Below are 14,146 nucleotides of genomic sequence, written 5' to 3' on the forward strand. Positions count from 1 at the left end.
TTTGCATTCCTTTATTATCCTAATACAGACTCCTGTAATCTCTGAAGCTAATTAGTCATAAAATACTTGTCTTCTATCTCAGTGTGTCTTACAGTACCCTCTTCTCTCCTAAGTATTTGTCCAAGTAATGACCTGGGGGGCAGAAGGAGACAGAGATTTTGCAATGCCTTCATTCTTTTCTGGCTGGGTGACAGTTTTAGCCAGCAAAGTATGGTTCATAGCAGAAAACATTCTTATGAATGCAGTTCCATTCTACTCCACCTATCAAACTCAGTTCCAAAAAAATCCAACCTAATTTTTGAATATTCTCTCAAAAGCTCACAGAGCTCATGGTGCAACTTTCCTCATTCCTCGGTTCCCAGAGTAATAAAACTCAGTGGTATTTATTGGCTCGCCTAGAGCTGCACAACTTTTTCTGGTTTGGTTGCTATGGGACTTTATATTTAAAAAGTTTTCATTGACTTGAGAGCAGAGGCTGTACCTTTACTGGCAATAGCACTCTACAGCCAAATATATATAGCTATAATGATAATTTCAATAGCTAGCCTATATTTTCAGTTTCGTAATATTACTCTGTTATTAAACTTTTATAGCAGAAACTCTTAAATAAGTATCTTCAGCATTTCTACACACCTTAGAAAAATGGCACTTATAACTGTATACCCAATACTTTCACCTATCAGAATGTGGCATTATTATTTCTGTTTGGTTCTGTTCTTTTTTGTTCTTTCTCTGTACATTTACTTATTCTCCATTTGAACAGCAAACTATTATTATTACCCCCTCTCCTAATGTCTTGAATCTAGGCATACTGTCGAAAAACACATCATCTGTGCTCTTTTCTTTTGTGCCCATTAGAATGTAATTTGCTATCCAATGCTGGGAAGAACATTAAGAGTTAATAGCTTGTCCAGTCCTCTTTAACAACCTAGAAATATGGATGATACAGATACAATTTTTGTGAATTTGTTGGCTGCTGAGAAAAAATGAGTTATTGCCTTTAATACATAGGACTTACAGAGAAAGTGGAATTAAGGGAGGAATCCCAGTTGGACCTAAGACCATTGCCCTTTATGTTCAATTATTTGATTTAATTTTATACTGGATGCATAAGAGTCAAGAACCCAACATGGTGGCAGCTGAATCAGTGGGGTTTTTTTCAGCTGATTGGGGTTAAAACAAAAAATGAGATTAAAACTATTCCATTTTGTAGCCAACCTGCAGCAAGAAGACCTTGTCAAGTACCAGCAGATTCCTAGGCAACTAATTAAGAGCCAGTGTGCTCCCACAAAGGTGTACTTGGCCACAGATGTGTCATTTTGTGCACTGTTGACTGCATTTATTTGCTATGACTTTGCAGCCCCTTATTAGAAAGACATTTTACTTTTCAAACGACATCCACTCTAAATTAGTGGAGAGCAGGTCTCTGAAACTTGGAACCTTTCCCAGACAAAGCACAATGCACAAAGCTGTAACTTGTTTGAGAAATGATACCAGAAGTTAGAATATGTTCCTGATGAAGCTGTAAACTTCAGCTGGTAGACTTCTCAAAATAAGGCTCAATCCTCCTGCTTAGTGATGAGTGGGGTGAAGAGCACTTCCATCTGTTGTATTGTGCAGAAATAACATCAACTTCAAAGAGGAAGCTCTTAACCTGTTTGTTTTTGCTGAAATGAAAATATCAATTCAGCAATTGATATTTTGGAAACAAGTCTCCGGTAATCATAATATTTTTTTGGATGCCAGATGGCCTGGCCTGCTCTCCTGGTCTGTGCATCAGAATAAATAAATGTTTGTATTTCTTGACGTGTCCTTTTAGGGTTGAAAATGAATATATAAAATCAAGAAAATTAGAATCTCTGAGATGAAACCTGATCCCTACTGAACTCACAGACAGTTCTGCCATTGACCTCAGCACTATTATATTTTCATCACTGCTACGTCCCAGAGTTGAAAATATTTCTGTTTTATTTTGACAATGGCATTTCCAGGCAGATAGATTGTTTCCTCATGTTATTGCTTCAAGACACAATCCTTAGGAGCTGAGAGTGCTCTCAGAACCATTTTATGACAGTAGGCAGAGGCAAGCTAGAAGTGGCAGAATCAATCTTTTTTGGACTATTATTTTGAGTGACATGTCCTACAACGCTTTACTTTTTAACCTGTAAACATACGTACTGCGTTCCTCATATTTACAGGTCAGTACCTATACAATATACAATTGATAGCCTTTAAAAAAAACAGGTGCTTTAAAGGCTTCCTGAAACAAAGGTTTCATTTCAAATGTTTCTCTTAACAATTTCTTGTAAATGAGTTATCATAACCCACTCAACTGAAAACAATGTAGTGTTTTGGAGGTGCTTACAAATGTACGCAGATTTCACCTAAATTTTAAGTTCCCCAAAGACTGGAAAAATTAAAATAAATGCGAGAGTTTCACAGGCAGTCAGCAGAGGAAGACAGAGATGTCTTTGAAAACTCCTTGCTCTCTGTTTACTACAGAATATTCTGGAAATTTCCAGACTTTAAGAATGAGAAAGTTATCTACCTAGATTAGTTAAAAAGGTACTTTCTTCAGGACTGTACCTTCAGTAAAACCAGTACATCTTTCTTCTTCTGAGAATTCATGTACTGACAGTAACCACTAACTGGGTGAGAATTTCTGGTGGTAAATTGCTGTTGGGCTTGATTACAGGCAAGCTCACCTTTCTGCAGTTATTTCATTGGACTAAATGGATACAGCTTTCCATCACCTTGTACAGTACACAAAGACTCTGCAGAAGTATTACTAGATCAGAATGGTCTTACCAATTATTCCTATTTGGCATGTTTGGACTCACATGTGCCAAACCACAGAGACCTCCACCAGATCCATGTTCCTAGTACAACATTAATCATTATCCAGGGCATGCATTTGAAAAGCATGTGCCTCTAACACTGCACTCCTTCCAAAGAACAAGCATTTTAATGCTGGTTCCAAAGGGACTGGAAACTGGACTGATGAATTATACAATGAACTGCTGTCATTTTTGCGTGTTCTTTCAGTTAATAAGACAGTATTAGACAAGGACTGTGCACATTTTCTTGTTGTGCTACACTGTTACCATCTGGGTTGTCATGCTGATGTAGCATTGAAGATGAGCTGAAGAGTGACTGTTGTATATTTATAAAGAATTCTGTGGCTAACTTTGCTCTAAATTGGGCATGTAATGAATGCATTACTGCAAAGCAGGGAAATAACACCTATTATAGGCTAGAAATAAATCATCACAATGGAAAATCATTTTCTAAGCTGCAGTATTTTCTCTGTTATTGCTTTGCTTTAAACTTTAGTGAAAAGCAATTACTTTATTCTTTCTCTTTATTTATATTGCTGGTGATTCTTATGCTAATTTTTCCCTCTATTTTTGATTTGATTTTGAACAGGCTTTTAGAACTTAAGATTAAATTGAATTGGTGATTCTGCCCTACCATCTTCACCTCCTACCTTTCTTATCCTTGACCCTCACTTTGGGTTATGAAGAATTCTGAAGAAAACAGATCGAGCAAATTCAAAGCTATCACTATTAAAATTGTTTCTTGTTCTAAATAAATGAGACAAATCAACATCCTCTAATCATCAAAACAATAAAAGTTTGGGTGCTTTTTATGTTAAGCTTATTATTAATTTAATAGTGTAAAGAAACGAAAGTTCCCTGCATTTGAAGTGTTACCTATTTGAATTTTTCCCCTTGAAGAATCACACATCTCTTGTAATTAAGTGAAATGTATTCACTTGTGGTACCTTTGTTGTTCTATGCCAGTGAATTAGGTCTGTATAAAACATGTAAATGTTTTTCTTACAGTGAATTTAGTAAACAGAATGTGCTACTTTTCAGAGGCACCAATAATCGCTTCAAGTACACAAAAAATAAAAATCTGAAAATGAAACAACTTACCATTGTATTCACAAACCTAGAGGTAATTTTTTGATCATCCTCTTTTTCTTGGGCTACAATATTTTAGAAAAAAGATATTGATTTATTATCAAAAGTCACTGTCAAGACAAAGAACTAAAAAAGATTTAATTTGTTGAACAATTATGGTAGAAATTAAGGAGAGAGCTCTCCAACGTCCCCTGTGATGTCAAAAGGGAGAGAAACTCTACATGCAGATCTAGAAAATTATCTGTGATATTGTGATCTTTGTATTAGTTGTAGTCAGGTGAGATTAAACTTCAGCTTGCTTTAAACCAAATGAATTCATCAGTAGCATTCCTGGAAGAAATCCACATAGTGTGTCTACAATGACTGCAAGGGTGCTTTCAATTTCCTTACCTCAGGAAGACCAAATGATGCAGAACCAGAAATGGAAATGATCCTTTCCCTAGCGCTGGATCAAACATAAAGGCAATATTTTCTAAAAACCATAAAATGTTACAAGCAAGTAATGAAATACCTTCCTGTAGGCTTGGGGGCAATCTTTGATGTAAGCAGACCTGTAAATGTACAAAAAAAAAAAAAATCCTTGAAAAAGGCTCCTTGTTTTTCTACCCTTTCCTGAACTCTGGCCTGGGACACCACGTTCAGTTTATGGAAGTGATGTCAGCGAACACTGAGCTTTCACTCCATTTATTTTGGAAGATTTAGAACAAAAGACATATTCCTTGCATAGGCCTCAGGCAATTGTGTGTACATTATTTTAGAGCAGACATTGCAGGATAGCTGGAAAATTGCAGTAGAAATGATTGTCTCAGTCACAAAGGTGGCAGTGCCATATCTTTTCATTCTTTCCAAAGAAGTCCAGGCAAATAAAAAATACAAAAAAATCTTATAAAATTACTTATCTACCAAAGTCCTAGGGACATAGGTAAGACTTTGATTTTTAATGTCTTTGAAAGCTCCAAAAATACAGCAATACCCATCCAACAGCCATGGTGAAAAAGTGAAATATGTACTTAACATTTCAAGAGCTTCTGCCAATTAAAAATCAGACAGTATTTTTTCATTTATATTAACAGAAATTTCTTTAAAACCTACTAGTTTTAAGATCAAATAAAAGACTTTGTGACTGCCAATGACCCAAGAGATGAATGATTTAAACTAACTTTCCATTCTTACCAGTGATTTAATGAAAAGGGAAGTTAACATCTAACAATCCTAGCAAAATTTCTGCAGCACTAATTGTTTGATTGCGTTCTGATGAAAGGCTATATTTATTGCATAATCCAGATCATTAAACATATCATTTCCTATAAACCTATTTTTTAAAATGTATTTATATATGTCTGAGTAACATGGGAAACTTGTTCAAAGGCTGAAATAACAAAAATAAAGCAAAAATACTTTTTAATACCCCAAACTTAGCTTTGTTCTTGTGATTTGGATGAATGAGCATAGTTAATGTTGAATGTTTTGAATGCTGCACCACTACTTTCAGGTTCTTTGTTCAAGAATTTGAATAGAAATAGTACAGCAATTCTTGTTGGCAGCTCACCACAGGACGAATGTGTGCACTGAACACTTGTAGAAATAATCAGAATCCTGATGAATGTTTGTCACTGTGCTGTTCAGAGGTTTTTATGGAGTTTTACCTACCTCTTCATAGCTGAGATCACACTGGGGACATGCCTGGTATATTCCAGTTACTGCATCTGTGGAAAATAATGGTATGAGGATTTGTTTCGGAGGGGTTTTCTTGGGTTGTTTGTTAGGGGTTTGCTTGTATGTTTGTATCTTTTGTTGTCATTTCTTAGACCAATGGAGACACCCAACATACAGATTGAGATGAGATGAAACCATGGAAAAGTTTTTGATTAGCTTTATTTTTCCTTGTTTTGAGTAAAATTGGAAGCACCAAAACTGCAGCTAACTTTCTGAGATGAAATATCATCATCACATATGGTTTAGGAAATCCTTGTGACAAACCCAGAGACTTCAATTGGAGTTGTTGCAAGCAGCTGAATAAATAGAATCCTGTAAGTGAAGGGACTTATTTTGAATGTAACATTTTAGTTCCATTCAGAATCTAAAGGGCCATTATTAACATTTCATTCTGAAGAAGCAATTATGTCACCACAGATGAGTGAACAGATAGAGGAACAAGGTCCTTTGTAATTTGATTGCGCATGATGTGAAACATTTTGTTCAGCAATGCATTCTACCAGGCATTTATAGAAATTCCTACTTGTTTTTAGAGCCTGACTAGGAGTGCAGTCTTTCTTACTTTCTAAATTTTGGAGGAACTTTACCTGTGCAAAATGAGAAGTACTCCAGTACCATTTCCAGGGGTGTGGATTTACACTTAGATTCATAATTTGCATTTTATTAAGATAAACAGGATGAGAGGGGTGTACTTGTGTACTAGTGATATTGGCAGAACAGAATCCTCTCTTTCCCTCTCCCTATTCCGTAAGTCAAGAAGTCCCCCACAGTTACGAGTGAGAGGTGAACAAATTTTGCTTTCCTGCAATAGTGTGTGACAGCAGACATTCATTGTGTGCTGTACATCCCTGTAGCTATTAAAATAAACCAAGTTCTTTCCTAAAACAGTTTTCTGAAAAGACTCATTAAGTTTTATTCTGTTTTTTGAGCAAGTTTCCAGAAGGACTAGGAGAATATTTAGAATCATAGGAAAATAGTTGTTGACTATTGGCCAGTAAAATAGATTTTAAAAAGGGAAATAATGCATAGTTCATGCTTTTTTAAATAGATGAGATATAATCTTTGATATTTGAGCATGGTATGTGAAATAACTAATTCCCAGCTGGTCTGGGCTAACAAGTGTCATAGTTTTAGAAAAGAGCAGAATTATTTAAATCTGTGATTCTGACTTATTGTTTCTTAAACCGATTAAACCCTGAGAATTAAACAGGGGTGCTTAGTGTATTGTCAAATGTATCAACTCCACACAGACCTACTGAAACCCTATGCCTAAAGTTACACTAAAGCAGGCATTGTAGCAGGGAAGGAGTTAATGTGCAAGATATGAAGAGCCCTAAAGTTCCTCTCTGTCAACAACATATAGGCTGTCCTTTTGAAACCTTTCAGTTGTAAATAGCAGTTCTGACAGGAAGGGTAACGAAGCCCAGGCATCTTGCACTGTCTCTTCTGTGGACTTGAAGTCTTTGAAGGCTAGAGGCTGTACAGAGAACTGGGAGAGATTACAGAAGAATTTTTCAAAGGCATGAAGAGTTCTGAGGGACCTAGCTCCTATTCAAAATCAATGAGTGCTGGACACCTAATTAGCAAGGGTACTTTGAAAATCTCCCACGCCTTCTCTTTTATGCAAGTTCCTTGCTATAGAAACTGTACTGAAATAGAAATCTAATTGGGAAACACTGTGACCAGGAAACAGAGGTGAGGAAGTGGATTATGTGCATATATCAGTACCAAAACTTTTTCTCAGGCACTTTTATTGCACTTGCTGGTTGAAATCAAAATCAATGTCTTCATCAATGAAGACATCAAAAATCTTCTATCATTTTTCTCCTTCAATTTCAAGATTTAGACTCTGAAGATGTCTTTGGTGTGTTATTTTTCAGCAATATTATTTTGCTTTCTGTTATGTTGATAGTAGTGTTGCTTTCATAAAATAATGTAAAGGCTCCTATCTGTGTTTAGAGGGCAGGACATATTTAGCTTGTCTGTGCTGTGCCTGACAAAAGCATTCTCTGATGGGCAGAAGTTGTCTCTGATTTCATGTTACAAGGTGCCAGCAAGTGGATGATCATTGCCTTCCCACCACCCTCCCTACTCCTCTCAGGTTTGAACCAAGGTCAAGGGAAGACTGGCAAGCCACAGAATTGTACCACCACTACCTTTTAAAATGTAAACTCAAGTGACAGCTAAAACCTGTATGAGTTGGGAGCTGGAAGCTGGGAATAGGAGGAGAAGCCAAAGATGGTTTGGTGAGACCTGTTGTGTGTGTGTCTGCATTACAGTATTACCTACATTGATTAACCAATCCTCTTCAGAGTTTTAGATATTGCTGGCCTTGGAACAGTCATTTTTTCATTTTCATTATTATTTTCCTTACCATTCTCCTGGGCTACTTCATACATGGCATTCCAGGAGATTATTACAAAGCAACATATATTGTGTGCCACCAAAGTAAGTTTGGACCACTACAATAATAATTTGACTCTAATTTATCAAAGTTTTTCTCATTTTCAGGTCAGGTACTCCCTTACTGAGGCTGAAGTGACCTATATGCTTGGTGAGAGTAGATCTTTGTACAACCACTTACAATTGCTGAAAATATTTTATTTATATTATTTTTTGCTCTCCTGATAAATGAGGATCAGCAGGGTCACCTGAGCAGTGAGGAAGCTTACCAAAACACTATATCCTTTTTTTCTTATGCTTTTGAGAAAGGACTCCATTTTCTCCCTCGGGGAGTTGAAATTAAATGGAAGTGAAAATAGATCAGGCACATGGACTACAGAAAGGTTATTAATTAAGAGTCTAGTAATGCACAAATGGAATATTTCAGAAAAGAACCAGGAATGGTCACTCTCATGCAAATTATTAGAGAATTAAGCTTGTTTTAATGAGAAGGACAAAGGCCACAAAGACATGTATAGCAGAAGTTGTTACTAGCAGCTGTTGACAGGTGTGCTGGTAGCTGAGAGCAGAGATTGGCAATTCGTATTTCTTTTGCCAGAACTCATTTTGATCTATCATATAAGAGAAACTTTACTTCTTTCCCTTAAATATAATTCTGCCTTTTGTCATTCTGCCAGCTGATTCAAAGCCTCTGGCTTAGTGCCTCGATACGACACATTTTCCACTTGTCAAAAAAACCCTCTTATATAGATCCTTTTTGGCAAATACCTATTACCATCAAGCAAGAAAATCAAGGTTTCACTTGACATATGCATCTGATTTTAATCAAAGTATTAAGACTCTGATATTGATAAATTGGCCAGGAATTGCTCAAACAGTGACTACTGCTACACTGCCTGTGTAATAATTAGCTTAATGACACGAATTACTGTGATGCAGCGTGCCAATTTTCCCTTCGTCTTTGCGAAAAGAAAACAAAGTAGATAATACCTAAACCTCTGTGAGATAACTTTAAAACTTTGGAAATGCTTTAAAATACTTTTTGTTTACATTCCATACAAGTCCTTCTCTCATCCTTCAAATCTTGTACAACACTTAATTAGGATGCCATTCATAAGGGGAGTAATCCTGAAACTTTCTCCTTTCATCCAGCTAAGAGTTTTTCTTGCTTTAAGTCAGGGTTTTCTCACAGGACCATTTAAAAAGATAAAAATATTAGGGCGGTAATCCAGCATGGATTCATTAACTTCTTTCACTTAGAATGTATTTTCACACCATGAGTCACAGTACTGATGATAATCTCACATCTTGCAATGCAAGTAACTAATTGTACACTGTGAAACAGGTTAAGTGTGTCAAAGTTGTCTGATCTTTTAGATTTTATATTTGTTTTAAGAATAATTGAAATTAAGAGAGTACTGGCTTGCCAAGAAAGAGTTTGCATTTTTAACAGAAGGATTCAACATGTGAAATGTGGGGAGAAATGCTTGCAGATCCCAGCATTTCCAACACAAGCATAATTCTGATACATCTAAGTCTCACACTCTGGAAGGTCCCTACTATTGAGAGTGATTATGTCACCATCATCACAAAGCCTTCAGGGCAGGCTTCAACAACTCGTTTGTCTCACACAGGGCAGCAGAGTTTTGATCAGTGAATTCAGTTAGGAATTATTTGTCATGGTGATATGCAGCTAGATTTCATTTACCATCATTTTATTACAGCCTCCTGCAGCTAGATTCCTTTTATTATAGTTTTGTATGCTGATATATTTTGCCTTGTAAGCTGGAGGGTAGCTGAGTGTATTCCCCACAATCCATTAATACAGTGAAACTTCTGTTTCTCCCACTCCACATCAGCGAGGGAAAAGAAGTCTGGTATGTGCACTGTCTGCAATACAATAGATTTTTAATGGGTGTAATTTAAGAATACTTCTTGCAAGGAGGAAGAAAAGGGAAAAAAATCAAACTGCTTTGTAAAAGTTCTACTTATTACAAAAATTCTGTTCAAGGACTGAACCATCAAAACAGCAAACACATGAAAAGTATATCCAAAAGGACAGGGGAACAGATCTGGATCCATTTTTGCTTACACCAAATGTTTACTTAGCCAAGGCACTTAAGCAGCTGCCATAAGAGATAAACATGTATCAGACTAACACAGGCCAAGTCCTCTGTTTCACAGAGTGCTTGCCATGAGATGTTTAGCTTTAGAGAGAGGGAAGAGGTAGTATCTGTCACTTCTTTATACAGAGATGGTTTGAGGATCTGCACCATGCTACTATAAAGCCCAATTTTTCAAAAGATGTCAGATGGCAAATCTGAATCTCCTAATATTAGTGACCAATTCTGAACTGTAAAATGCTCAGATCATCAAGAACTAATCTTCAAGGATTATGAAGGAACATAATCCTTCAGTTATGGCAAACAAAGAGAATTAAAATTATTTACTTTTCTATAGTTGCAATTGGATTTTGGTGTTCCAAGAAAAACAAAATGCTGTTCTCTGGTATGACATGCACAGAGACAACAATTTGTGACTTGAATGCTCATAAATAGTTTGTCTTGTCATCCTTCCAGTTTCCACTCTCCCTCCACTCTTACTGAAAACAGTACTTACAGGAGCTAAACCAGGAATCTTTCCAGGAGCCTTTTCAATCCATTCATTTACCTTTGTGATGTGAGGCTGTAGTCTAGGTCCAGCATGGCAGGTCAGTGCGATACTTAAGGAAATAGAAGAGAAATACACTGAGAAGAATGAGTCTCTGCAGATGGCAATCCTTATAGGGAAGATAATGTTTCATCTGTGAAATAATGAGCAAATTAACACCTGTAGAACATGTGGAAATATGTAGGAGTAATTTCAACAAAAAAAGGGAATGGTAGAGCAAACACACTGTCTCCAAGGTGAAGGCTTTAGCTGAGATAAACCATTTGTAGTGTACTCTGCACTCCTTTCAAAGAAAGAAAGATAAACTCAGGCTCTTTTCAGATCTTGATACCAAAAGTACTGAAATTAATCTGTCGCTGACTTTAACCAGTTTGGAACGAGACCCTTAAGGAGAAAAAAAAATGTATCCATGAGCATATTCCCTACCTTCAAGCAGTTTGAACATTTGCCTTGACAGAGAGTGTACCCCATCCAATTACCCATGCAACATTGTCGGTAAATAATTACCGGTTTACGCTGTCCCTGCTCTGACCTCCAATAATTACACTGTCAACAAGCAGACCTCATCTGTCACTTGCCAACCTTATCTGCAGATTGGGGAATAAGAGTTTTGTTTACCTCTCCTTGAGTTACTGGAGAACTACAGAGCACATCTGCAGTGTGATTTAAAATAAAACTGGTGGTTCCCAAACTCCAACTTTTTAGGTTGTGTGAAGAAAAAAGTCGAGCATTTGAACAGGATGTATCTTTGGCACCCTTAATATTTCTCCTTCAAGTATTTCTGTCATTATCAGTCATTAACACAGACCTACTTGAATACAGAGCTATTTAAATACTTCGAAATGTTAGTTGCTCTAAGTCTTTTCTCTGTTAGCTTTTGGCAATGTAGGAAAGGACAGGAGAACAAAAGTCTGGAGAACTTTGATCCCTTCAAACACTACAGGCTTTAAACACCACATGAACCTGACGATACACTCACCTCAGCCAAGACTGTCTCCTCTGACTGTTTACTTGCCAGAATAATGTATTCTGCATTACATTTTATATTTCACACTGTCATAACAGAGAGTAATTTTTTATTTGTGCTTGGCCTGTAAAAGTATATAGAGATCATATTGCTTGATATTGTTTTCTCCTCATATTTCACTGAAATCTCAGCTGCCAGCTTCCTAGCACTGGGTACATTACTTATGAAGTGCAGTGTACCTTCTAACAATCTCTTATTTCAAAGCTTACATTTCCAGTCATAACTCAAATCTGCATTTTTCCCTATGGTTGTCTCCCTCTGCAGATTATGGAAGTCGAGTTCCGTTAGAGGATTAAAGCATTAACAGAATTTATTTACATCTGCATCAATACAATTTTTGGGCAGCTTTACTGAGAATAAAGTTCCTTTTAATTGAAAGGAATGCTCAGAGAATGAACTTTGAAGGGCTGTAGAGTTATTTGGCGCTGTTATCCCTAATCTGTGTGATGCAGGAAGGTTTCCACTTTCATATTTCTACAAGTAAAATTACTTATAAGAACTTACTTGCCATTTTGGGATTTTAGGACCTAAGTTCATCCTGATCAGCGTTTGCCAGTAACAAGAGCCCATCTGAGAAAATATCAAGGTCAATCACAACACACAAAAGAGGGGCAGCTTCCCACAGACAGGAAGTTAAAATCACAGTTTTCTTGAGAATGCCAGAAATCATGGTTCTCCTAGAAAATATTACTGGCTCATTTCCCTTGATTTTACTTTTCCTTACAACAAATTCCCAGGTAAATAACTCATTGACATGTCTGATTTGTTACACCAAGTCTGCCAATGCTGCTCACATGACACATAAATCTGTAAGAGGAATTCACTTGGTAACTTCAAGAATAAAGGGAAAACTTGCAGTTTAACTATCTCAGCAATACTCCATGATCTTTTGTGTCTTTGCAGTCTTCAGTGAGCCTCAGAGGAATATTGAAACAAGGCTGGGTATTTCTGGGAATCCATAGCAGCTTCTTATTTCTGCTAAGGGTCTAATCACATGTATAGAAAATGAAAGTGAAAAAAAAAAACCATCCCTACAGAAGTAAATAATAATTACTTTATTAGTTTGGTACGGCTCCATCTCCTTGATTTGGTTTTCCTAATGTTTAATACTACAACAGTGAATTTCATTTTTTCCCCTAGTGGGTTTGCAAGTTTAGCTGGCATTAGAGAAATTTTTACATTTCCAGAAATTGCTATCAGGGCTCAAAAAAAACCCACAGACAGTATTTTCTCTCCATCACAACCTGTATCTGTCTTCCTGCCCAGGATGCTATCCAGAACAAAGGAGTGTGGTCAGAAAGGGAAAGAAGTACAGTAACTCCGTACTAAAGGAAAATTACAATGCAAAATGAGGAAAAGGCAACAGATGGAGACAACTGCTGTTACAGACCCATTATACTGCCTCCCTACTCTAAAGGAATATTTATTACCCACCTGCTGGCTAAAAAGGTGAACATTTCCTTCAGAACCTAAAATGAAGAAGAAAAAAGGGAAAAATAAATTTTAAAAAGCTTTTTCCCAGTGCTCAGAAACCAAAAGGAAGCAGAGATTGAAGTTTGGTTTTTCTCATTCCTTCCTTTAATTTCTACCTTTTCAATGACAAGCCAAAATGGAACTAGGCTTTGTCCATTAGAGTTACCACAAACCTATCATTTTAAAAGAAATAATGCATTTTGCTCATTATAGAGTCAAAGGAATGAATGAATGGATAAATTTTTCTCAAAGCAACACCAACAAACATACTGTTGACTTAAACCTTGTTTTCAGTATGAAATTCAGCCTGAAGAAATCTGGTTTATAAAAACAAACTACTAATGAAACATGAGCCCATTATTTAAGCTTTACTCCGGGAGTCTGAAGCCTGACTGAATTTGTACCTCCTTCGACATCAGTCCAGCCTCTGGTTTTGTACTTCTAAGGCTGGTGAGGAAAAGCCAAGGCATGGAAAAAAACTTCTACTCAGTTTAATTGCTGATTTCATAAACTGCAACTGCTTACTATGCATGCATATTAATATTCTTCCACGTTTCATTGATTGTTCCATGAAGGATAAAGTGCCACTGGAATTAGGAAAATGGTTTCTCTGCTCAAAACCTGGAAATATCCAAGGAAAGGTCTCATCAAAGTTCTTGGAACACTTTGCTTCACCTAAGTAAACTGTGTTTCGGAGGAAATTCTACTCAGAGTGAGTGAATGCTCTCATACTGATAGTGAGTTACAGAATATCAGAGCTTCTCAGTGGAACCAGAAGGAAAATCAAGAACTTCAGAGACCTGTACCAGTCCTTGAAAGTTCTTTTTCTACTGAGAATACCATCTGAAGACCAAAAAAACTGTCCAGAAAGAAATGAAGACCAGAAACCATCTGCAGATAATATTCTGATTTTCAAGCTGCTGTGAGACTT

The 14,146-nt window shown here is 36.7% G+C and overlaps 1 long non-coding RNA gene across 2 annotated transcripts in view; it reads right to left on the reverse strand.

Moving 5' to 3' along the window:
• Positions 1-717: 717 nt before the first annotated feature.
• The window catches only part of LOC111922359 (uncharacterized), a 38,508-nt gene continuing 25,079 nt past the window's right edge, over positions 718-14,146 (reverse strand). Inside the window, exons 8-11 of one of the 2 annotated variants that reach the window (XR_015286598.1) lie at positions 13,177-13,211; positions 10,716-10,848; positions 5,577-5,632; positions 718-4,477 (exon numbers count right to left, since the gene is read on the reverse strand). This is a non-coding gene — a long non-coding RNA (uncharacterized LOC111922359). The remainder of the gene's footprint in view (positions 4,478-5,576; positions 5,633-10,715; positions 10,849-13,176; positions 13,212-14,146) is intronic. The other variant, XR_015286597.1, reaches the window with a different exon arrangement.

Source organism: Cyanistes caeruleus, chromosome 5 (assembly GCF_971803275.1).
Source record: "Cyanistes caeruleus chromosome 5, bCyaCae1.hap1.1, whole genome shotgun sequence".
Taxonomy (NCBI): domain Eukaryota; kingdom Metazoa; phylum Chordata; class Aves; order Passeriformes; family Paridae; genus Cyanistes; species Cyanistes caeruleus.